This window comes from Schistocerca nitens, chromosome 7 (assembly GCF_023898315.1).
Source record: "Schistocerca nitens isolate TAMUIC-IGC-003100 chromosome 7, iqSchNite1.1, whole genome shotgun sequence".
Classification (NCBI taxonomy): domain Eukaryota; kingdom Metazoa; phylum Arthropoda; class Insecta; order Orthoptera; family Acrididae; genus Schistocerca; species Schistocerca nitens.
This window is the reverse complement of record NC_064620.1, coordinates 602,560,666-602,587,617: the sequence shown is the minus strand read 5'-3', so window position 1 is coordinate 602,587,617 and position 26,952 is coordinate 602,560,666. Positions and strand designations below refer to the sequence as shown.

At 43.5% G+C, this 26,952-nt stretch overlaps 1 protein-coding gene across 1 annotated transcript in view; it reads right to left on the bottom strand.

The window, feature by feature from the left end:
• LOC126195263 (protein cornichon homolog 4) overlaps positions 1-26,952 on the bottom strand; it is a 91,806-nt gene that overhangs the window by 17,507 nt on the left and 47,347 nt on the right. The window lies entirely within an intron of this gene.

The following is a 26,952-nucleotide window of genomic DNA, read 5'->3' as shown; positions in this document are numbered from 1 at the left end:
CAGTGTCCTTAAAAGGCGGAACATGAAAAAGAAAGAACTTTTTTATTTAAAATAATATCTACCATTTTAATGAAATGACACTAGTTAATGATTTAGCATTTATCTTGCACTGATAAGAATAAATAATAACTTCAGGGGGCACAATATCTTAGAAAAATCTGAAGAATTCAATTTTCTGTGTGTTTTCTCAAATTTCACAAATTTAGAACTTATATGCTGTACGCAATTATATGTCAACACAAATCTTGCAAATGCAGTACTGCCTAAAACTTCCAAAATTAATAATATCCTATTCAGTCCATTAGCAGTACTAGCCACTCTCACTACATGTCTCTTTGCAGGTATTTCATTAAAACTCTATAATGTAGTATCTTTGTGTGTGTGTCTCATAAAAGAAAGAAAGAAGGAAGGAAGGAAGGAAGGTTAGGGTTTAATGTCCATCCCCCCTCCTTGGCAAGGTTGTCAGAAACAGAGAACAAGCATGGATTAGGGAGTGAAATCTGTTGTGTTCTTTCAAAGAAACCATCACAGCATTTGCCTCAAGTATTCTAAGAAAAGCTAAATCTGGATGGCCGGATGGGGATTTGACAAGGTGTACTCCAAAATATGAGCTCATTGTCTCACCAATGTGCAATCTCACTCTGCACATGTCTCATAGTTTTCAATGCTTTCATTACACCACAGGCAAATGTGCTTGTGAGTTATGATACTGTTAATTTGAAGAAGGCAAATGCCAAATATGGCTTTTGGTGAGCAATGTTTAAATCAAGTACAAAATTGATTGATTAAAACTCTCTCAAGGTGGTTATGAGTTGTGGAAGGTGAGTAACATTCCAAGATCATGCTTTTTAGCAGATCAGTTGGACATGGGACAAATTGCAGCAAAGTTTGTTCCTCATCTCTTGAACAATAACACAGTGTGATAATGAAATTTGCGCAGAACAAAAAGTATGTGGTTGGCATGTAGTTCAGTGCTGTGATGACAATCAATGTTCACTATCACCAAAACTTTCTTCTGCAAATGCAATTTTTTCTGTGCTCAGCCGCATTATAATTATGTTGTTGTGGCGCTTATCACATTCTGCTATTTTAGAAATACTATTCTGTAGTGGTGGGAGTAGAGAGGGGAGAGGGAGATAGCCAGCTGGAGCAGGTAAAGGGAAGTCGCAGTTGCAGGAGTCAATCTGCTATCAAGTATCGACCATCGACTATCTCACTATGAGATCACACTGTATCGACGCCTGACATGTGTACACCTGCTAACGTGAAGAATGCTGTTTTTGTGTACTCTTGTTTTTCTTATATTCACCAAAGTGTAGGAAGTGTGTTAATTCACAAAATGTTTTCTGTTACATGTGTGGCAAGTTTACAACTAAGTCTCAAAGACATCCCATTGCAACAATCGTGAAAAAGCCATTGAATTTTATTTTGAATCAAAGGACACCACAGAATTGTTGTTCATGTTGCTCCTGCTATTTATGAGGCTGGCTGCATGTAACCCACCCATCTATGCCATTTTCCATAATACAGTTGCGGAGGAACCTAGAGACCACATTACAGATTGCTACTTTTGTTTAACAAAAGTAGAAGGAATCTCAAGTAAATCAAAGCACACAATTTCTCGTACAAATTTGTAGTCTGTAAATCGCCCTGTTCCACATTCTGATTCTCGCCCAGTTCCAAAACCACCAACAGAATGAGCACTGCAAGATGAAACAGACTGTGGTAGTGACAAACCAACAGATCATGAAGATCTCGACTAAATGCCATCTGCAGCACGGCTACAACCACAACCATTGTCAAGGCAGAACTGAATGATCTTGTAAGAGATCTAAATCTTTCGAAGAGGCAAGCAGAATTACTTGGGTCTCACCTTCAAGAAAAGAACTGTTACAACCAAACACTAGTATCACATTCCGTAAACAACAGCTTGATCTTTCCACTTTTTCTCAATGACAGAGGGTTTGGTATACTGTAATGACATAAATGGGCTGCTAACAAAATTTGGGATGATTCACAATCCAGAAAAATGGCACCTATTTATAAATTCCTCTAAGAGTAGTCTCAAAGCTGTTCTCTTACATAAGGGAAATGAGAAACCTACGATACAAGTGGCCCGTTCAGTTAAAGGAAATCTAGGAAAGCATGATTATATTCCTGAAATATACTGAATATTTGAATCACAAATGAAAATCTGTGGTGATCTCAAAGTTCTGGGACTAGTTCAGGGAATGCAGACTGGTTACACAAAATCATAATTGCTGTTTCTTGTGTCACTGGGATGGTAGGTCAAGGAAAGACCACTGTGCAGTCAAAGAGTGGCCTTTGAGAGAAATTTTCAATCCCGATTAAAAAAATCTGTTTCATGAATCCCTTGTTGACAAAGACAGTGCTGTTACCACCACTTCATCTGAAATTGGGCTTTTGAACAATTTTGTAAAAGCATTCAACAAATTTGGCTGGGGTTTTCAATTCTATAAATTTCCTGTGATTAGCACTGCAAAAATTAAAGAAGGAATTTTCTTTGGTCTCAGATCCGAGACTTAATGAAAGATGTACCTTTGAACAGTTGCTGACAGATACTGGGAAGTCAGCTTGGCTTGTTTTTAAAGATGTATTCTACAATTTCTTGAGAAACATAATGTCTGAGAAATGTCTCTGAAATTACATTTTCTTGATTTCCATCTTGATATCACCCCCACCTAATCTCGGAGATGTGAGTGATGAACATGGTGAGCAATGTCACTAATATAACGCTGCCATGGAAAGACGATACACGGGAATATGATCGCCAAGCATTTGATGGATTACTTCTGAATGCTTCTACAAGAAGTTTCACCATCTACCTACAAACAGAAAGTTTCCAAGGAAAGTTTCTAACTTGTAGGCACATTTCAAGCTTTATTCAGCTTACTCATACTATTTTCATCTTATTTTATGTTTTGTAATACAAACAATTACTTTTCATGTAATCGGATGGATAAAAAATCTCCTTACCAAGTGATGGCAGAACACACACATATAAAAGGTTATAATTAGGCAAGCGTTTGGAGCCAATGGCTCCTTTACAGGGAGAAGGGTTGGAGGGGAAGGAAGATGGGTGAGGGAAAAGGACTTGAGAGGTCTAGGAAAAGGGGTAGATTTAGGAAAACTGTGGGTCAGGGGAGACTTATCAGACAGGATGAGAAGAAAAGACTGATTCTTGGGGATTGCACCAGATGAGATTTGAATATTTTCAGATTTTCAAATTTCATCTGGTGCTGTCCCCAACAATCAGTCTTTCCTTCTCATCCAATCTGGTAAGTCTTCCCTGACCAGCGATTATGGGTGACTTTACCAAAATCTACCCCTTTTCCTACACCTCTCCAGTTCTTTTCCTTCACCCTGTTTCCTTCCCCTTCTGTGTGGTCAAAAAATTTATTGTTCTCATTGTCAAACAATTACTTTTGTTACATGATCTGTATATTAATCAACTACAGATTCCTCCTGTATTGTTACCGAGTCATTTCCAAGTTTCTCGGAAGCGGTATATCTGGCATATCATTTCCAGAAAAACTGGTATGTGATGGAACATTTCAAATTTTATTTTCACAATCAATGTATGTGATTAGTAAAGAGGACATAAAAACTATCTTGCGGCAAGACACAAAGTTCAAATTTGTTGCACTGTGTAATTAACAAAATTAACGCATTCAAGTACACTGTGAATTGATCACGATGATGCAGATTTATTATACAGAACCACAAATTTAGTAACCTCACTCTATTAACAAATGGAAGATAACAACAAATCTCCAAGTTTAACATCACCAATGTGCCTGAGGTAAGAGCACTACTGATATCCTGGCCAATCACATGAATTTCTGTAGTAGGCAAATGTAAAATCACTTCAGCTGTTGGTATCCGACTCACCTCTACCAGTGGCCTCCGACTACTATGTCCGTGTACCAATGATAATGATATACACTATGTGGTCAAAAGTATCCAGACACCTGGCTGAAAATGACTTACAAGTTCATGGCACCCTTCATAGGTAATGCTGGAATTCAATATCGTTTTGGTCTGATTTTAGCCTTGATGACAGCTTCCACTCTCACGGGCATGCGTGCAATCAGGTGCTGGAAGGTTTCTTCGGGAATGGCAGCCCATTCTTCATGGAGTGCTGCACTGAGGAGAGATATCGATGTCGGTTGGTAAGGCCTGGCACGAAGTTGGCGTTCCAAAACATCCCAAAGGTGTTCTGTAGGACTCAGGTCAGGACTCTGTGCAGGCCAGTTCATTACAGGGATAAAAAAATTAGAAAGAAGGTCAGCATTGACCATAATTCTGATGATTTATTAACAGCAAAATCGATTTTCAATCACATAACAATCATCTTCAGTGCTTTAGCATACAAATTAAAGCTCTTAGGCACTGGTGTCTAGTTATTAGCAGTAACAGAAGCTATAAAATGATCACAATAATTATATATTTACTTTACTTTGTTTCCATGTACGAGTAGATGTGGATTCATTAGGTTGTCGCTTGTGACCCTGTTGCTTCTTGCGTGTTGTTGTTCGTAAGGTTGTGCTCAGTCGTCCATCGTTGTTTGTGTCCATCCTTTCCCGTTGTTTGTTTGTTCACAGGCTGATCCCGTTTGGTCCTGCCGTACTTCGTTCTCGGCAACCCCGTGACCGTTCCGGTTGCTGTTACAACATTTTGGTGACATGGTAAATGGTGGTAGTTGTTAGCATGGAGGCGAAGTAGGTCTGTCTTCTGGAGCAACAGCAGCAGCTCATGCAGCAACAGCAGCTCCAGTTAAACATCTTACAGCAGTTGTGGTTGCTACAGGCAAAGTTGATGCGATGGATGCACTGTCACAACAGCTTCCGATTCCTCAGGTGTTCGATGCTTTCCCAAGTCCGCCGTCGTTCCCCCCATTTAATGACGCTAAAGAATACTGTGAAACAGACTTACATCGGCTGAAACAACATTTCACAGCTTTTCAAGTCACGGATGACTCCTTGCAGCGATCACTGTTTTTGTCTTGAGCCTCTCCAGACATGTTCTTTCTTCTCTGCAAGTTGGCACCGCTGTCCGGTCCTGTGGTTCTCTCTTTCCAACAGATATGCCTTTTGCTGACAAACTATTATTCCCAACGCTACCATGTGGTCGCCTCTTGGCTGGAGCTCCACCAGTACCATAAACAGCCTGGTCAATCGTATCATTCCTGGGTCACGGACTTACAGGGTCTCGGCCATTGATGCGATTTTACGCTCACCAATCAGCAGTGTAAGGCTTCGTATGCAGACTCCCTGATCTGGGATGTGGTCATTCAGCTGGCCCCCAATCCTGAGGTCCACACTGTGGCACTGAAACTCGATAACCCGTCTTTGGAAGAGATTCTCCGCATTGCCCACTCCTTTGAAATTGTTGAAGCGGCTAACGAGTGCCTTATGGCGCAGCTGCAAGTGGCAGCGATCGATGTGTATCGGCAGGTTCCGCCCTCGTGACGTGGTCCGGTCGACAAAGGCCAGCGCCGTTGGGACTCCTTTTTGTCCGATGTCTCTATGGCATCGGCACCTCCGGTCACACCTCGTCGTCGATCGCGTGGCCCACTTCCATCTTGCCCACAGTGCTTTACCGCACATTCTCACGCTGATTGTTCTCACCCCTGGAAAACATGCATACTGTGTAATAAAGAGGGCCACATCCGATCTGTTTGTCGTAGTCGCTCAACTCGCTCCAGTCCTGCCCCTCCTGGGCCTCACGATACCGTCCATGCTCTGCAATCAGTCATCCCGCAGGATGACCCATCAGCACAGAAGCTTTTCCTCATGCCCCGCCTTTTCACTGAGAATGTCAGGTTTCAGGTTGACACTGGGGCCACCATCTCCCTGATTAATATGGCGACATACATCCAACTGGGCTCTCCTGAGTTGTCACCTCCCTCTCAGTGTTTGGTCGCCTATGGAGGCAGTTTCATTCCCCTTCATGGGCAGTTCGTCATCCAGGTGATGTACAAACGTGTTCCCCAGCCCCTTACCCTCTTTGTCGTCGACCATCTATCGGCTTAGAATATTTTTGGCCTGGATGCATTTCAACTGTTTGGCTTTTCAATTTCTGATGTAATTAAGGTCGTTTCCATGGCTGTTCCTTTTCAGGACTTGGATGATCTGTGCTCCGCTTTTGTGTCGTCGTTTGCAATGGATCTTGGATGTGCTTCCGATTTTCAGGCGCACATTACACTTCGGCCAGATGCACAGCCTCACTTTTTCCAGGCCCAACCCCTTCCAATGGCCTTACGGCTGGCAGTCAAGCAGGAACTTGTTCGGCTCCAGGCCACTGGCATTCTGGAGCCTGTGACATACAGTGACTGGGTGACACCATTGGTGGTATAACGGAAACCCAATAGGTCCCTTCAGCTCTGTGGGGGCTTCGGTGCTACTGTCAATGCTCAGTCCCTTGTAGACACTTACCCCATTCCTCGACAGGAAGACCTTCTCGCCCAGCTTGCCAGGGGAGAGTACTTCTCAAAGATCAACCTGGCTGAGGCATACCACCAGTTACCCTTGGGTGCTGATTCCCAGAACATCTAGGTTATCAATACGCCTTTTGGATTGCACAAGTACAAGCGCCTTCCATTTGGTGTCTCTTCGGCGCCAGCCATTTTCCTGGAGCAGCTTACACAGCCTGTCCCCACCTGCGTGAATTATCTGGATGACATCTTGGTCACCAGGCGTTCCCACCAGGAACATTTGCGAAACCTCAGTGCCTCATTTCACACTCTACAATCTGCAGGTTTAAGCTGTCGGCTGGAGAAGTGTAGTTTTTTTCCAACCAGAAGTGGAGTACTTAGGCCACTGACTTAGAAAAGATATCATTCGCTCTTCGGGTCATAATGTCGCGGCCATTGAGGCCCTTCCTCGTCCCAAGGACTTATCTGAACTCCAGGTGTTTTTGGTAAGGTTATTTATTACTTAAAGTTCTCACCCCAGCTGCCTCTGTTGCGCAACCCCTCAATCACTTGCGTCACAAAGGGGTGCCTTTTGATTGGACTCCTGCCTGTGACCACGCTATTCTCCATTTAAAGGCGACGCTGAAGTCCACCCCTTGCCTTAATCCCTTCTCTCCGGAACGCCCCTTGGTTGTGGCAGCTGATGCGTCAGCATAAGGCATTGGCCTGTCCTCGCGCATCAGAATGCCGATTGCTCAGAACAGCCCATCACTTATGCATCTAAGACGGTGACCCCCCCCCCCCCCCCCCTCCTCAACGGAAATACTCCCAGATTGAAAAGGAGGCATTGGTGATCGTGTTCGCCATCCAAAAATTTCACACCTATCTCTTTGGGGCAAAGTTCACCTTCCTGACGGACCATAAACCCTTAGTTATGCTTTTTGGACACCACTCTTACCTTCCAGAGCGGAGAGCTCAACGTCTTCAGCGCTGAGCATTATTTTTACGAAATTACGCTTACACCATCTGGTATAAGCCCACCACCCGCCATGTTAATGTAGACACTTTGTCACGCCTTCCAGCAGGCCCTGATCCTGTGTTTGACCACTGCACTGACGTCACACACTGCCCATGGACCGTGGCAGACGTCCAACCCGCCCTGCTCCCGTACACGCGGGCCCACACAGCCGCGCCGAGGGCTTAACGCTGAGAGGGCCGGGAATGGGGGCCACCATGGAGGCCACACTCACGGTCCTGGCCTAGGTTCTTGCCATAGAGGGCCTGCCTCACACATTGGTCTCCTTCTATTCTGTCGAGGAGCTCCTGGAAGAGCTAAAAAATTAAGCAAATTCCAGTGTTACATTGTTGATTGTCTTCATTTAAACTTACGACTTGTCACCTGAATATGTATTTTTTATATTTCATTTTATCTGTTTCTAATATCGTGTTATAATTTCATGTATTGACTCGTTTCATGACCATGGAGACTTCTCCTTAATTTGGTCCCACGGAACAATAAATAAATAAATAAATAAATAATGGCCCCCAATTCATGGCATCCTCCTTCCATGACTTGTGTCAGGCCCACGGTATGAAACATATCTGTTGCTTTCACATTGATTTCGCCCGTCGGGATGCGCTGGACAGTCTGCCTCTTATGTATGGCTGCTACATTGCCACAGCTACACGCCGAGACCCTATCTTGTGGCAGGTTCTCTGATACATGGTGGCACTCCTATATTACTCGTCGGATGGGGACCAATTTTGGCCTCTGGCACCACCTGTCCCACATGCTCTCCGTGGTCGATGATGTCCATCTGTTGGTCACAGAGTCGGATGGCCATCGGGGTTGGTCACCCCTATGGATTTGCGGCATCAAGTGCTCAGTTTGTTACACCGCAGGCACAGGTTATGTCCCGCATGAAAGTTTTGGCTCGCCGGCACATGTATTGGTCCAGCATCGATGGTGACATTGACCGCCTGGTCCGCGGGTGCGATGTGTGTGCGCGTCACCAGGCAAGCCCCCCTCACTGGTTCGCACCCTGGCCTGTGCCTCGCCGGCCCTGGGATCGCATCCATCTCGATTTTGCGGGCCCATTTTTGGGTTCCATGTGGTTACTTGTTGTTGATGCCTACTCCAAATACCCATATGTCGTCCGCATGGCGTCTACCACCATGGAGGCCACACTCACGGTCCTGGCCTAGGTTCTCGCCATAGAGGGCCTGCCTCACACATTGGTCTCCAATAATGGCCCCCAATTCATGGCATCCTCCTTCCATGACTTGTGTCAGGCCCACGGTATGAAACATATCCGTAGCCCACCTTTCCACCCTTCCTCCAATGGCGCGGTGGAGAGGCTTGTCTGCACATTTAAACAACAGTTGACGAAGGCAGTTGGTAAACTGCAGGAGTATCCAGGGCAAGGTTCCTGAATTAGTATCACTTATTGAAGGAAATAGTGCGCATATAGTATTAGGAACGGAAAGTTGGTTAAAACCGGAAGTGAACAGTAACGAAATCCTAGACACAGAATGGAATATATACTGCAAGGATAGGATAAACGCCAATGGTGGAGGAGTATTTATAGCAGTAAAGAATTCAATAATATCCAGTGAAGTTATTAGCGAATGCGAATGTGAAATAATCTGGGTTAAGTTAAGTATCAAAGGTGGGTCAGATATGATAGTCGGATGCTTCTATAGACCACCTGCATCAGCAACCGTAGTAGTTGAGCGCCTCAGAGAGAACCTGCAGAACGTCGTGAAGAAGTTTCGTGATCATACTATTGTAATAGGGGGAGACTTCAATCTAACAGGTATAGAATGGGATAGTCACACAATCAGAACTGGAGCCAGGGACAGAGACTCTTGTGACATTATCCTGACTGTCTTGTCCGAGAATTACTTCGAGCAGATAGTTAGAGAACCAACTCGTGAAGCTAACGTTTTAGACCTCATAGCAACAAATAGACCGGAACTTTTCGACTCCGTGAATGTAGAAGAGGGTATCAGTGATCATAAGTCAGTGGTTGCATCAATGACTACAAGTGTAATAAGAAATGCCAAGAAAGGAAGGAAAATATATTTGCTTAACAAGAGTGATAGGGCACAAATCGCAGAATATCTGAGTGACCACCATCAAACGTTCATTTCTGAGGAAGAGGATGTGGAACAAAAATGGAAAAAATTCAGAAACATCGTCCAGTATGCCCTAGATAAGTTCGTATCGACTAAGATCCAAAGCGAGGGGAAAGATCCACCGTGGTATAACAATCATGTACGAAAGGTACTACGGAAACAAAGAAAGCTTCATCATAGGTTTAAGAGTAGTCGAATCATAGCTGATAAGGAAAAGCTGAACGAAGCGAAAAAGAGCGTAAAGAGAGCAATGAGAGAAGCATTCAACGAATTCGAACATAAAACACTGGCAAACAATCTAAACAAGAACCCTAAAAAGTTTTGGTCATATGTAAAATCGGTAAGCGGATCTAAATCCCCTATTCAGTCACTCGTTGACCACGATGGCACCGAAACAGAGGACGACCGAAGAAAGGCAGAAATACTGGATTCAGTGTTCCGAAACTGTTTCACTGCGGAAAATCGTAACACGGTCCCTGACTTCAGCCGTCGCACGGACGCCAAAATGGAAAATATTGAAATAAACGATATCGGAATTGAAAAACAACTGCTATCACTTAGTAGCGGAAAAGCATCCGGACCAGACGAGATACCCGTAAGATTCTACAGTGATTATGCTAAAGAACTTGCCCCCTTTCTATCAGCAATTTATCGTAGATCTCTGGAAGAACGTAAAGTACCAAGCAACTGGAAGAAAGCGCAGGTCGTTCCCATTTTCAAGAAGGGTCATAAATCAGATGCGAATAATTATAGGCCTATTTCGCTTACGTCAATCTGTTGTAGAATAATGGAACATGTTTTATGTTCTCGTATTATGACGTTCTTAGATAATACAAATCTCCTTCATCATAACCAACATGGATTCTGCAAACAGAGATCATGTGAAACTCAGCTCGCCCTATTTGTCCAAGAAATTCACAGTGCCGTAGACACTGGCGAGCAGATTGATGCCGTATTCCTGGACTTCAGGAAGGCATTTGATACGGTTCCGCACTTACGTTTAGTGAAAAAAATACGAGCTTACGGAATATCGGACCAGGTTTGTGATTGGATTCAGGATTTCCTAGAAGAAAGAACACAACATGTCATTCTTAACGGTTCAAAATCTGCAGATGTAGAGGTAATTTCGGGAGTACCGCAAGGAAGCGTGATAGGACCTTTATTGTTTACAATATACATAAATGACTTAGTTGACAACATCGGTAGCTCCGTGAGGCTATTTGCAGATGACACGGTTGTCTACAAGAAAGTAGCAACATCAGAAGACTCGTACGTACTCCAGGAAGACCTGCAGAGGATTAATGAATGGTGCGACAGCTGGCAGCTTTCCCTAAACGTAGATAAATGTAATATAATGCGCATACATAGGGGCAGAAATCCATTCCAGTACGATTACGCCATAGGTGGTAAATCATTGGAAGCGGTAACGACCGTAAAATACTTAGGAGTTACTATCCGGAGCGATCTGAAGTGGAATGATCACATAAAACAAATAGTGGGAAAAGCAGGCGCCAGGTTGAGATTCATAGGAAGAATTCTAAGAAAATGTGACTCATCAACGAAAGAAGTAGCTTACAAAACGCTTGTTCGTCCGATTCTTGAGTATTACTCATCAGTATGGGACCCTTACCAGGTTGGATTAATAGAAGAGATAGACATGATCCAGCGAAAAGCAGCGCGATTCGTCATGGGGACATTTAGTCAGCGCGAGAGCGTTACGGAGATGCTGAACAAGCTCCAGTGGCGGACACTTCAAGAAAGGCGTTACGCAATACGGAGAGGTTTATTATCGAAATTACGAGAGAGCACATTCCGGGAAGAGATGGGCAACATATTACTACCGCCCACATATATCTCGCGTAATGATCACAACGAAAAGATCCGAGAAATTAGAGCAAATACGGAGACTTACAAGCAGTCGTTCTTCCCACGCACAATTCGGGAATGGAACAGGGAAGGGGGGATCAGATAGTGGTACAATAAGTACCCTCCGCCACACACCGTAAGGTGGCTCGCGGAGTATAGATGTAGATGTAGATGTAGATGTAGATCTCCAACCACGTCGGCCCTCACCCCGTATTTGAGTACCTATCGCACCACGCCAATTGATGGATATAGTCTGGTGGAGCTCCTCCATGGGCGACAGCTGCAGACCCTGTTCCATTTGCTGATTCTGTCCCCCTCCCAACCCCACTCCCGGCCCTCTCAGCATTAAGTCCCCGGCGTGGCTGTGTGGGCCCGCGTGTACAGGAGCAGGGCGGGTTGGACGTCTGCCATGGTCCATGGGCAGTGTTTGACGTCAGTGCAGATGTCGAAAGGGTTGGAGCACCGCTACCATAACCAGCTCCACCCGCGTGCCCCCGTGGGACTTCCACCACCGCCTCCTCCTCCACTACCACCTTCGGGTACAGACATGGTCCTTGAGTCGCCGTTACTGCCCCTGGTTCCTGCCTCCCCGTGGGCCTGCCGCTGGCCCTCCCTGCCCCCAGATGGATCGGCGGCTCCCTCCACCACCTGGCCTCTGGGTCGGCTGTCACAGACACCTTGGACATCCCATCCTCCCTGCCGACGGCAGTTGACGCGCCGGTCTACTCCCATCTGCCGCCACCTCAGCACCGTCCAGGGCATTCCACCCCTAAGCGCAAGATTCAGGAGGGAGGGATCTAGTACCGAGCGCCGCGGGTTTTCAAATCCGTGCCAGATGGCATGGACCTCAATTACCACTAGACGTATCTGCAGATCGTGCCGTAAGACGTGGCTGCGCGTGCACGTTCCTGGCCTGTATATAACGTGAGGGCGCCACGGTGGGGCATGTGGTCTCAGCAGCCAATAGCGATGTGCCCTATTCTGTATTTAAGCAGCTGCCTCTCACTCAGTGAGGCAGTCTGATATTCGTGAGAGTCTGTCGACATCTCCCCTACAGACAGCAAGTTTACTTTACTTTGTCGTGGATTCGTTAGGTTGTCGCTTGTGACCCCGTTGCTTCTTGCGTGTTGTTAGTAAAGTCATGCTCGGTCGTCCATCATCATTCATGTCCGTCCTTTCAAATTCATTTGTTTGTTCGCGGGCTGCTCCCATTTGGTCCTGCAGCACTTAGTTCTTGGCAACCCCGCGACCGGAACACTCGCAGTTACAACACCAGCCCTGAATTGCTCTTCAACACTGGGAAGCAAGAAGGTGCTTAAAACATCAATGTAGGCCTGTGCTGTGATAGTGCCATGCAAAACAATAAGGGGTGCAAGCCACCTCCGTGAAAAGCACGACCACACCGTAACACCACCGCCTCCGAATTTTACTGTTGGCACTACACATTGTGGCAGATGAAGTTTAGCAGGCATTCGCCACACCCACATCCTGACATCGGATCGCCATATTGCGTACCATGATTTGTCACTCCACACAATGTTTTTTCCACTGTTCAGTCGTCTAATGTTTAAGATTCTTACACCAAGTGAGATGTCATTTGGAATTTACTGGCATGTGTGGCTTATGAGCAGCTGCTCTACCATGAAATACAAGTTTTCTCACCTCCTGGCTAACTGTCATAGTACTTGCAGTGGATCCTGATGCAGTTTGGAATTCCTGGGTGATGGCCTGGATAAATGTCTGTCTATTACACATTACGACCCTCTTCAACTGTCCGCGGTCTCTATCAGTCAACAGACGAGGTCGGCCTTTTGCTTTTGTGCTGTATGTGTCCCTACACGTTTCCACTTCACTATCACAACAGAAGCAATGGACCTAGGGATGTTTAGGAGTGTGGAAATCTCTCGTACAGATATATGAAACAAGTGACACCCTATCACCTGGCCATGTTTTAAGTCTGAGTTCCGTGGAGCATCCCATTCTGCTCTCTCACAATGTCTAATGACTACTGAGATCGCTGATATGTATCTGGCAGTAGGTGGCAGCATAATCCACCTAATATGAAAAACGTATGTTTTTGGTCTTGTTCAGATACTTTTGATCACATAGTGTAAATCTGTGCACATACCAGTATGAACTATGAACACGTCGTTTCCACCATCGCTAAGTTTAATGGAACTTTGTTTTATACTATACTTACTAAACATGTGTGTTGCAACTTAGTAATGTTTGGACTCATTCAGGAACTATAACACATTAATTTCTGTTTTGACTTACACACACGTCAAAAAAAGTTTTGCATTACCTCAGTTCCAAGAGTTCCGGAACCTGTGCAGAAAACTGGAATAGAGATCAACCTAAACAACATTTCTGCCCTTTTTATTGCTGATGAAAACCTCACACATTGCATGTTGTACCACCATACAGCGAGACCTCCAGAGGCGATGGTCCTGATTGCTGTACACACCGGTACCTCCAATATCCAGTAGCACATCCTCTTGCATTGATGCATGTCTGTATTCATCGTGGCACACTGTCCACAAGTTCATCAAGGCACTGTTGGTCCAGATTGTCCCACTCCTCAATGGCGATTCAGCATAGGTCCCTCAGAATGGCTTGTGGGTCACATCGTCCATAAACAGCCCTTTCCAATCTATCCCAGGCATGTTTGATAGGGTTCATGTCTGGAGAATATGCTGGCCACTCTAGTCGAGTGATGTTGTTATCCTGAAGGAAGTCATTCACAAGCTGTGCACGATGGGGGTGCGAACTGTCATCCATGAAGACGCATGCCTCACCAATATGCTGCCGATATGGTTGACTATCGGTCGGAGGATGATATTCATGTATCATACAGCCACTACAGCGCCTTCCATGACCACCAGCGGTGTATGTGCCCACATAATGCGACCCCAAAACAGCAGGGAACCTCCACCTTGCTGCACTTGCTGGACAGTGTGTCTAAGGGGTTCAGCCTGACCGGATTGCCTCTAAACACATCTCCGACAATTGTCTGGTTGAAGGCATAAGCGACACACATCAGTGAAGAAAATGTGATGCCAATCCTGAGCAGTCCATTCGGCATGCTGTTGGGCCGATCTGTACCGCACTGCATGGTGGTGTGTTTGCAAAGATGGACCTCGCCATGGACGTTGGGAGTGAAGTTGCGCATCATGCAGCCTATTGCGCACAGTTTGAGTCGTAGCAGGACATCCAGTGGCTGCACAAAAAGTATTATTCAACATGGTGGTGTTGCTTCAGGGTTCCTTTGAGCCATAATCCATAAGTAGCGGTCATCCATTGCAGTAGTAGCCCTTGGGCGGCCTGAGCGAGGCATGTCATTGACAGTTCCTGTCTCTCTGTATCTCCTCCATGCCTGAACAACATTACTTTGGTTCACTCTGAGAAGCCTGGACGCTTCCCTTGTTGAGAGCCCTTCTTGGCATAAAGCAACAATGAGGATGCAATCGAACCGCGGTATTGTCCGGTTAGACAAGGTTGAACTACAGACAACATGAGCCGCATACCTCCTTCCTGGTGGAATGATCAGCTGTCGGACCCCCTCCATGTAATAGGTGCTGCTCATGCATGGTTGATTTCATCTTTGGGTGAGTTTAGTGACATCTCTGAACAGTCAAAGGGACTGTGTCTGTGATACAATATCCACAGTCAATCTTCAGGAGCTCTGGAAATCGGGGTGATGCAAAATTGTGTTTGATGTGTGTATTAAGCTCCACAACGAACATTTTCTGTTTCCTTTTATGGACTCATAGACAATTTTAATCTGTTGTTGAAGAAGTTAATTTGCCTTCAGTAAATGTGGTTGACACTAAAAAGAGGGTTACAGTGTTGAAAATGAGGTGGTCACAGCTTTGGTTGACTAAGTGCTACTGCGGCAGCAGCAATAGTGAAACCAACACCTTGACTGGTGAGGCAATTAACAAGTTCAATGCTGCAATAGTTGCAAGAGCTGGTAGCCATCCCAGAATTCTGCCATTTGATGAGGCTCAAGAAGACAAAGTTTATCAAAAATGCCTCATGCTGTATTTTCAGGCAACTGAGATTAAATGTCTGCATCGTCAATGGGCCTTTTTGCTGTCTACAAATCGTCAGTTATATTTATGGACAGGGAAGTTTTGTGGAAATAACAATGTAACAAATCATACAAAATTGGCAGCTTTTACAAAATATTGTGAAATTTGTTATTTTTCCATTCCTGTACTAAAATCTAAATCTGAAGGCAGCACTTCACTGATATTCGTAACCGATACTTATTTACCGTATTTACTCGAGTCTAAGCCGCACTTTTTTTCCGGTTTTTGTAATCCAAAAAACCGCCTGCGGCTTAGAATCGAGTGCAAAGCAAGCGGAAGTTATGAAAAATGTTGGTACATGCCACCACAACTAACTTCTGCCGTCAAATATATGTAGCGCTACGCAGGCATGCTTTGTAGGCACAAAGATAAATACTGGCGCCAAAACTTCTGCGTCAGTAAATAAATTAAAAAAAAAAAAGTTGAAGACGAGCTTTTTTTCTCCGCCGCGAGTTTCAACCACTGCATTTTCATACATTATCCAACGAAGTAAATACAAATTCCGTATTGTTCATCTACGAATGTAGCACAATTTCAGTGTACTACAAAAAGCCGACTGGCAAGACTGTTTGGGATGTTTGTCAACATGGCCAACTCTACGTTCTGAATTTTTTCCTATCTATGAGAAGAGATGGTTGCTAATAGGAACCTAATGAAATTTGAATCACATACAGTATTCTCTTCACCATAAGAATAATACGAATATAAACATTTTGCCATGTATTCTTTCATGTTTGCTGCTATCTCATTTAAATCCAGTCTGCCAAATAAACTATGAAACTAGAGTGAGACAACAGCAAACGCGGAAGAATATACGTATCGTGTCACGTTTATATTCGTATTATTCTTATGCCTAATAGTGATACAGTCAGAAATGAAGCACGGCAAGTGACTAGATTTTTAAATCTAAGATGACTCTAATTTCTGTGCAGAATTTGACGTAATAAGGAAGCGGCCGCAAAGATTTTCAAACGGAGAAAAATTTTCGCCCAACTCTCGTTCAGAACATGTTCTATCATACGCAGTCTATTATTTGATTCTTGTTGATCATTATCAAAGAAAGCAGCAGTGTAAGTAACAACAAATAGCAGTCTCTTGCCATTGTTTCGCTAATGAGACGATTCCTCTTTTTTTTTTTTTTTTTTTTTAAATTGTACGCGGTGGTAGCGCGCACAAAAGCAAGCCATGCCGCGAGACGCGACAGGCCGTAAACACGCACTATCAGAATGCGACAAACAATGCATGACACAGTGCAGTAATGCATTTTCAGCTTAAGAGTGACGCAGACACCTATAACAAAGAAAACGGCACTTATCAGATCAAAGCAAAATAAGCAATCGATTCAAACCAGACGAATCATGTGAAAAAGGAAGGGCACCCGTATAAATACGGAAGAAGCGCTTGACGCATAGCAATAGGTACGTGGTAAAGCTTAACTGCTAAGCTTACGACTCGAACCAAACTACTGTAGCTGTATCGTCATTCATTCGACCTAAATTGTGTCTCATATTACAATGGACCAACTTTGTTTCGATTTGGAGGTGCGGCCTACAACTTTTCTCTCCCCTTGAATTTCGAGTCTCAAATTTCAGGTGCGGCTTAGATTCGGGAATTTTTTTTTCCTTTATTTCGAGTCTCATTTTCCAGGTGCGGCTTAGATTCGAGTGCGACCTAGATTCGAGTAAATACGGTAATGTTAAAATTGCATCTTTATTTTTGTTTCATAACCTTAAAATGACAGTTCATTAACTATTTACAAATCTGATGCCTAGATAGGACATCAGCTGATACAGTATCATCTGCCGCTGTCGAATTTCTTTACCCTTCTGTATAACAAATCATATACATACATCGAGTTTTGGAGAGATGTTTAGTGCAGTACAGCAATTAAACTGCATACTTTTGTAGTATGTAAATGTAAATACACAAACCACTAAATACGGCATACAGCATTTTAGCTTTGCGAACATGTAGATCAACATGGCCCTCCTTTTTTTTGCTTCCATCATTCACTTGGGCTACACTAGAGAGCAGGCTGTCACCACAGGCTTCATTTCACAAAACAGTAAAAATTATAATGAGTAAATGTAGCAATAAACATTCCAGTGTTTTATTCCACTGCCAGAAACAGGTCTGCACGACACCACATGTCCTGTCCTGTGATTAGGTGATAGAAGCAAACTGAGCAAATGTCTACATCTACATCTACATCTACATTTATACTCCGCAAGCCACCCAACGGTGTGTGGCGGAGGGCACTTTACGTGCCACTGTCATTATCTCCCTTTCCTGTTCCAGTCGCGTATGGTTCGCGGGAAGAACGACTGTCTGAAAGCCTCCGTGCGCGCTCTAATCTCTCTAATTTTACATTCGTGATCTCCTCGGGAGGTATAAGTAGGGGGAAGCAATATATTCGATACCTCATCCAGAAACGCACCCTCTCGAAACCTGGCGAGCAAGCTACACCGCGATGCAGAGCGCCTCTCTTGCAGAGTCTGCCACTTGAGTTTATTAAACATCTCCGTAACGCTATCACAGTTACCAAATAACCCTGTGACGAAACGCGCCGCTCTTCTTTGGATCTTCTCTATCTCCTCCGTCAGACCGATCTGGTACGGATCCCACACTGATGAGCAATACTCAAGTATAGGTCGAACGAGTGTTTTGTAAGCCACCTCCTTTGTTGATGGACTACATTTTCTAAGCACTCTCCCAATGAATCTCAACCTGGTACCCGCCTTACCAACAATTAATTTTATATGATCATTCCACTTCAAATCGTTCCGCATGCATACTCCCAGATATTTTACAGAAGTAACTGCTACCAGTGTTTGTTCCGCTATCATATAATCATACAATAAAGGATCCTTCTTTCTATGTATTCGCAATACATTACATTTGTCTATGTTAAGGGTCAGTTGCCACTCCCTGCACCAAGTGCCTATCCACTGCAGATCTTCCTGCATTTCGCTACAATTTTCTAATGCTGCAACTTCTCTGTATACTACAGCATCATCCGCGAAAAGCCGCATGGAACTTCCGACACTATCTACTAGGTCATTTATATATATTGTGAAAAGCAATGGTCCCATAACACTCCCCTGTGGCACGCCAGAGGTTACTTTAACGTCTGTAGACGTCTCTCCATTGATAACAACATGCTGTGTTCTGTTTGCTAAAAACTCTTCAATCCAGCCACACAGCTGGTCTGATATTCCGTAGGCTCTTACTTTGTTTATCAGGCGACAGTGCGGAACTGTATCGAACGCCTTCCGGAAGTCAGGAAAAATAGCATCTACCTGGGAGCCTGTATCTAATATTTTCTGGATCTCATGAACAAATAAAGCGAGTTGGGTCTCACACGATCGCTGTTTCCGGAATCCATGTTGATTCCTACATAGTAGATTCTGGGTTTCCAAAAACGACATGATACTCGAGCAAAAAACATGTTCTAAAATTCTACAACAGATCGACGTCAGAGATATAGGTCTATAGTTTTGCGCATCTGCTCGACGACCCTTCTTGAAGACTGGGACTATCTGTGCTCTTTTCCAATCATTTGGAACCCTCCGTTCCTCTAGAGACTTGCGGTACACGGCTGTTAGAAGGGGGGCAAGTTCTTTCGCGTACTCTGTGTAGAATCGAATTGGTATCCCGTCAGGTCCAGTGGACTTTCCTCTATTGAGTGATTCCAGTTGCTTTTCTATTCCTTGGACACTTATTTCAATGTCAGCCATGTTGATTTATAAATTTTTAAAGCTAAAGTGCCATATTTGGTGGTTCTTGTATTCTGACAGAAATATGGAGTTCAATGGATTCAGAAGCTAAAGATTTCCCCAAAATGTGCTGCTTTCAGTTCAATTTACTGTGCAGTACTCGAGATCTCCCAAAAATGCGATGTTTCTCCTATGATTTGCTGTGCACAAGGGTTGGAAAATTTGATGTTGGCAGATGAAGCTATTACCTCTATCCCAAGTTGAAATGGTCTGAAAATGGATTCATTATTATGGGGAAAAATTTTTTTGTGATGAAACTAGTAAACTTTTGAAAAACATGAAGAGGAATACATTAGGCAATGAGAAAGGAAACAGTGAAACACGCTAGCTTGCCCCTTCAAACGAGGCTCTGCCAAGTCTTATGAACACAGATACATGCATATCTTTGTTCACGCTACTAAGATACTGTTTCAACAATGGTATGATGATGATGATAATGATGAACTCTGTTAATGACAACATGGCAAAGAGCATGTTGTGTAGCTGGAGAGGGAGGTCTCTTACTTCTACCAGAATTTTAGCGGATACTACAGCAACTTTCAAGCTTCAGTTCACGCCATAAATGTTGCACTGCAACAGCTGTGTGTGAAGATAAACAACAGAAGGAAGATTAGGCTTAAATATTCTATATAAAAAAGGGTCTTTTGAGATGAGTCACTATCTTGGATTGGGGAAATAAAGTGGCTGTGTCTTTTCCAATGGATCTGTCCTGGCAACTGCCTTATGTAATTCAGGGACAACGTGAAAAACCTAAATCTACACAGGGACTTGTTTCACTATTTACCAGAATTTGTTAATCAAGTGTCCTACCATTTTGCTACATTGCTCCACTGGATAAACACATTTCAGAAAGTACTATTGGCCTTAGATGGCAGTTTTAGAGGTTTTATTGCAAATAAGACAAGTGATACCTCAGAGAAGTTGGATAAAGCAGAGTAGTTTTTGTATAATAATTGAGAAATTATGTTCAGGCAGAAGATACAAGTTATATTGGACTGCTCTGTTGTTCTGTTAATCATTAGAATTTGTACTTGGGTGATAATAAATGGTTTCTGTAAGAATTGGAACCATTTATCCTATAAATTTTGGGGGCTCCCCACGATCAAATGAATGAGTAATGATGCAGTTTTGGATAGCTATATACACCTACATCTATATGTATATGGCTACTCTGCAAAACACATTTAAGTACCTGGCAGAAGTTTCATTGAACCATCTTCATAACAATTTTCTATTATTCCTATGGAAAAAATGAACACCTGTATCTTTCCATGCCAGATCTTATTTCCCTTATTTTATTATGATGATCGTTTCTCCCTACACATGTCAGTGTCAACAAAATATTTTTGCATTCAGAGGAGAAAGTTGGTGACTGAAATTTCATCAGAAGATCCCACCACAACAAGAAACATCTTTGATTTAATGATGTCCAACCCAAATCCTGTATCATGTCCACGATACATTCTCCCCTATTTCTTGAAAATATAAAATGTGCTGCCCTTCTTTGAACATTCTGGATGTACTCTGTTAACTCTATCTAGTAAGGATCTCACACTGTGCAGCAGTACCCCAAATGAGGACAAACAAGTGCAGTCTAGGCACAGTCTCTAAGTAGATCTGTTGCATCTTCTAAGTGGTCTGACAATAAATGCAGTCTTTGGTTTATGTTGTTCATACTTGTAATTCCAAGGTATTTAGTTGAGTTTAAGACCTTTAGATATGACACATTTATCATGTCAACAAAGTTTAATGGGTTTCTTTTAGCACTCATGTGGATGACCTCACAGTTTTCATTATTTAGGGTCACTTGCCAATTTTCATACCATACAGATATCTTATCTAAACCATTTTTCAACTGTGTTTGATCTTATGATGACTTGACTAGATGATAAATGATAGCATCACCTGCAAACAGTCTCAGATAGCTGCTCAGATTGTCTCCTAAATCATTTATATACATAAGACATAGCACATGGTCTATAACACTACCATGGGGAAGGCCATAAATCACTTCTATATTACTCAATGACTTTCTGACAGTTCCTATAAAATAAAATGAGCGTTTGGCGTCACTGGCCGGGAGGCCCCTTACGGGGCAGGTCCGGCCGCCTTGGTGCAGGTCTTATTACATTCAACACTACATTGAGCGACCTGCACGGCAGATGGGGGTGAAATGATAATGAAGACAACACAACACCCAGTCCCTGAGTGGAGAAAATCCCTGACCCAGCTGGGAATCGAACCCGGGCCCGTAGGATGGCAATCCAGCACGCTGACCACTCAGCTATCGGGGCAGACTGTCAGTTCCTATGAAGTGTAACTTCTCTGACAGGAAATCACAAATCCAGTTGCATAACCAGGATGATATTCCATATGCACGCAAATTGATTACAAGTTGCTTGTGAGGTAGAGTGTAAAGGCATTCTGGATATCTAAAAATATGGAATCAATTTGAAATCCACTGTCAACAGCACTCAACATTTCATGTGAGTAAATAACTAGTTGTGCTTTATATGAACGATATTTTCTAAATTTGTGTTGACTGTGTGTCAATAGACTGTTCCCTCCATGGTAATTCAAATGTTCAAACACGACATATGTTCCATAATCCTGTTGCATATCAATGTTAATAATATCGGTCTGAAATTTAGTGGATTACTCTATTGCCTTTCTTAAATACTGGTGTGACCCGTGAAACTTTCCATTCTTTGGGTATGGATCTTCAACTGAGCGAGGTTGTATATGATTGATAAACGTGGAGCTATTGCATCAGCCTACTCTGAATGGAACCAAACTGGTATACAATCTGGACTGGAAGACTTGCTTTTATTAAGTAATTTAAATTGCTTCACTACTCCGAAGAGACCCACTTGTAGGTTACTCACGCTGGCAGCTGTTCTTTATTGGAATTCTGGAATATTTCCTTGTCTTCTTTGGTGAAGGAATCTCAGAAGGTTGTGTTTAGTGGCTGTGCTTTAACAGCATTGTCATTGACAGTATTTTCATTGCTACCCTGCAGGGAAGGTATTGACTGTATCCTGCTACCAGCACACTTTACATACGACCACAATCTCTTTGGATTTTCTGATATGTTTCGAGACAAAGTTTCACTGTGGAAACTTATTATAAACAACTCACATTGAAGTCCATGCTAAATTCTGAGCTTCTTTAAAAGATTGCCAATCTTGGGGATTTTGCATTCACTTAAAATTGGCACACTTTTTTTGTTGTTTCTGCAACAGTGTTATGACCTGTTTTGTGTACCATGGGAGACCAGCTTCATCCTTTGTTAATTTATTTGGATAAATCTCTCAATTTCTGTTGATACTACTTCTTCAAATTCAAGCCACATACAGTCTAAATTTACATTGTTAATTTGGAAGGATTAGAAGTTGTCTATCAGAAAGGTGTCAATTGAATTTTTATATGCTTTTCTGAATAGATATATTTTCTTCATTTACTTTTGGTGGACTTTATGATATACAACAACCCTGTGTTCCCTATCCCTGTATCCATTTTGATACTCATTATCAGCTCTGTATTACTTGTTGTTAAGAGATCAAGTGTGTTTTCAAAACTGTTTGCTATTTATGTGGGCTCTGGAAGTAACTGCTTGAAATAATTTTCAGAGAATGTGTTTAGCACAATTTTGGATGATGTTTTATGCATACATCCAGATTTAAAAATGTATTTTGATCAACATATCAAGGGTAAATTGAAGTCATCATCAACTATAATTGTATGAGTTGGGTTCATGTTTGAAATTAGACTCAAGTTTTCTTCGAGTCTTTCAGGAGTTTTATCATTTGGGCTGGGAGGTAAGTAAAATGATCCAATTATTATTTTGTTCCGGTTGCCAAGAATGAACCCTACCTACACTAACTCACAGCAACTATCTACTTCAATTTTGCTAAAAGATAAACTGCTTCCAATAGCAATGAACACACCACCACCAACTGTATTTAGCCTATCCTTTCTGAACACCATTACGTCCTTTGCAAAATTTCAGCTGAACTTATCTCCAGCTTTAGCCAGGATTCACTGCCTTTAATGATTTGAGCTTCAGTGCTTTCTATTAGCTCACCAAAGCTACAACAATTTGCAACTGTTATACCTAGCTCTACATTCTTCCTGTGTTTGAACTGCACCCTTTGAGACTGAAGCCTTTTTTGTGTTTCCCAAAAACCCTCTAACCTAAGGAGAATGACCAGTCTGCCTCTTCTACCAGTGTATCCGGCTCCTGTGTGCAACGGACTCCTGACCTATGTAGCAGAACCCGAAACTCCACTACCCTATGGCACAAGTTGAGGAATCTGCAGCACGCTCGCAGTACTGTCTAAGCCTCCAATTCACATCCTCCAGTCAGGTCTGCACCAGAGGTCTGCAATCGGTCCTGTCGACTACACAGCAAATGGTGAGCTCTGCTTTCATCTCAAAAGCAAGACTGGCAGCCTCTACCACTTCTGTCAGCTGTTCAAAACCAGAGAGAATCACTTCTGATCCAAAGTGATACACATCACTTGTATCGACATGAGGCAGCACCTGCAGTTGGCTGCATCCTATGCTCTTCGTTGCATCCAAAAGAACCTGTTCCACACCTGGAATGACTCCACCCAGTATGCACATGGGTTTTCTTCCCCTTCTTGGCAGCAAGTTCCTATGGGGCCAATAACATCCTTACCACTGGGGCCCCCAAATATCAGTAATCCCATCCTCTGTGACTGCCCGGATCTTGCAGTCTGAGAGGTTTCCTCTGAAACAGGTCAAGCGACAGCATCTGGCTCAGAGCACTGTCAGATAGCACCTGGAACCAGCTTGTCAGGCTAACCGAGGAGGCCTTATGTTCGGCCCCCCAGGACATCTTTCACAGCCTGTCACACCCCAAGGTGACCTCTCACTCAGCCACGGGTGAGGACTCAACCTCAATGCGAGCAGTAACTGGGCTGGCCACTGGTGCAGACCGATCGACGGACTCGTGGGTAGTGCTGGGCACGCATTGGATCCCCACGGCCGGTTTACAACAACGATGCCCATCCACTGCAGTCTCAAGCTGTGTACCCAAAGTCAACACAGCCTGAAGCTGAGAGCAAAATGTCACCAGCTTCCATCCGCAAAAAGCAATCACAGTCCCTATCCATACTAAAGATGGTGGAAAACTACACTACACAGAGAAACAAATGACTATTGACACACGTTGCAGAACTTGTCAACACTGATAAAAAAAATGCAAGAACTGTGTCTACTAAATTAGATTAACACAGAGACACTACCAAAGCACACAGATGAGACTAAATAATTCATGCTTGTTTAGGAACCCGTAAAATGTCACAAAGTCAGTTTGTAACAGACTTGGGCTGTCATACAGTACACATCAGTGGATTCTAGTCAATGACCTGAAAATGAGATGAATTGCAGCAAAGTTTGTCTCTCATCTGCTCAGCACTTACCCATGAAACCTCAGGATTCAAATGTGTACTGAGCTGCATCAAAGAGCTCAAGAGTGCCCAAAATTCTTATCCAGTGTCATAAGATGTGATGAACTTTGGGTCTACGGCTATGACCCAGAAATGAAGCAGCAGACATCACTAAGGAAAATGCCATCTCCTCCAAGGAAAAAAAAAAGCTCAACAGCTTCACAGCAACGTGAAGTCAATGTCAATTATTTTTTTCGACATGCGGGGAATGGTGCATGAGGAGTTTGTTCCAGCTGATCAGACATCAATGGGCAGTTTTACTGTGAGGTTTTGAGGCAAGTGGGGGAAAATGTTTGGTGTGGGAAAATGTTTGGCACAAACAGCCAGAGTTCTTGAAAAAGAAAGACTGGTTGGAGCATTGTGACACGAACCTGCACACAAATCTTGTGAAGGAATTCCAGGCCAAAAACAACATGGCAATACTCCTTCATCCCTCCCACCAGTCACCAGAGATACCACCCCCCCCCCCCTCCCCCGTGTGACTTCTACTCTTCCCAAAGATGAAAATCGCATTGAAAGGGCGATGTTTGGACTCAACTAAAGGTATCCTAGTGGAATCAAAATAGCTTCTGAAGCTCCTGAGAGTCATGTACCAATGGTGCATGTACCAGAAGTAGCTCTAGTAGTATCTTCTCCTGTAGATCATGTCTCCTCTGCAGAAAGTACAGGATCTGTTATTACCCGTCCACTTGACTGTGAGTGGTGCGTCAATGGTAGGTGTAGTCATCCTGTACAGGGTGGACGGTGACCAGGAAGGACTCAGGGTGTTGTACCAATCCCCCTCACAAACAATTGAAGTGCTGTCTTTCACTGAAACTGAGCCACTGGGACTTACCTCACCTGTTTTGGCGAAACCTGTTTCGTCTGGGGTCGGGAGGCGGCAAACAGAAAAGGCTAGGAGTCTATTAATTGTTGAAAGTTCAAACATATTGTGAATGATGGTACTCCTTAGGGAAACAACAGCAAGCAAGGGACAGAAAAGGACACCAGGTGCACTCAGCGCGTATGCCTGGGTGCCTCATTCAGCAAGTTGAAGAGACTATTCCAGCAGCCATTAATGGAAGAGGGTACAACCAAATGCAGATTATGGGGCATGTTGCAAAAAATGATGCCTGTCGTCTCGGTTCAGAAGTCATTGTTGGGTCATTCCAGCGACTGTCTGAGAAGGTTGAGAAGACCAGCCTCGCATGCAGAGCTTCAACAAAGCTCACAATTTGCAGCACTGTCCTCAGAATTTATTGTGGCCTTTCAGTTCTGAGTTGAATGAACGGACTGAAACAGAGACTTCAAAGGTTTTGGGACAAGCTAGGTTGCAACTCCCTGGACTTGTGCCATAGGGTTGAGAACTGTAGGGTCCCCCTACACAGTTCAGATGTGCACTACACATCAGAGGCTGCTACTCGGGTAGTTGACTATGCATGGGGTGCACACAAGGATTTTTTCGATTAATTGATCTCCATCCAATTCCAATAATGAAAGCTGTAGGAAACCCAGATGTGTCAGTGTAAGATCAAAAGGCGAGAGTATTAAAATCCTAGAGGTAAACTGCTGAAGCATTTGCAACAAGTGTCAGAGTTTGAAGCGCTCATGAAAAGCAATGAAGCTCACATAATACTAGGTACAGAAAGCTATTTAAAACCTGAAATTGACAGCAATGAGATATTAGGGGGAAATTTAAGTGTATACCGAAAGGATAGGCAAATGGGAAATGGAGGGAGTGTATTTGTCACAGTAGACAAGAAACTCAGATCCAATGAGATAGAAACTGAAGCTGCACGTCAGACTGTCTGGGCAAGACTCAGTATCAGGGGTGGGCATAAAATGATAATTGGATCCTTCTATCACCCATCAGACTCCTCTCCTGATGTAATCAAAAACTTTAGACAAAACCTTGGTTCACTTGTACATAAAATTCCCAAGCACACTGTAGTCATTGATGGCGACTTTAATCATCCAACAATTAATTGGTAAAATTACTATTTTGTAAGATATCCTGTGAAACAGTGCTAAATGCCTTGTCTGAAAACTACCTGGAAAAGATAGTTAGGAAACCCCCTCATGATGGAAACATGTTGGATCTAATGGCAACAAAAAGACTTTACCTCTTTGAGGATGTCCACATCAAAACTGGTATCAGTGAGCATGATGTGGTTGTGGCAACAATGATT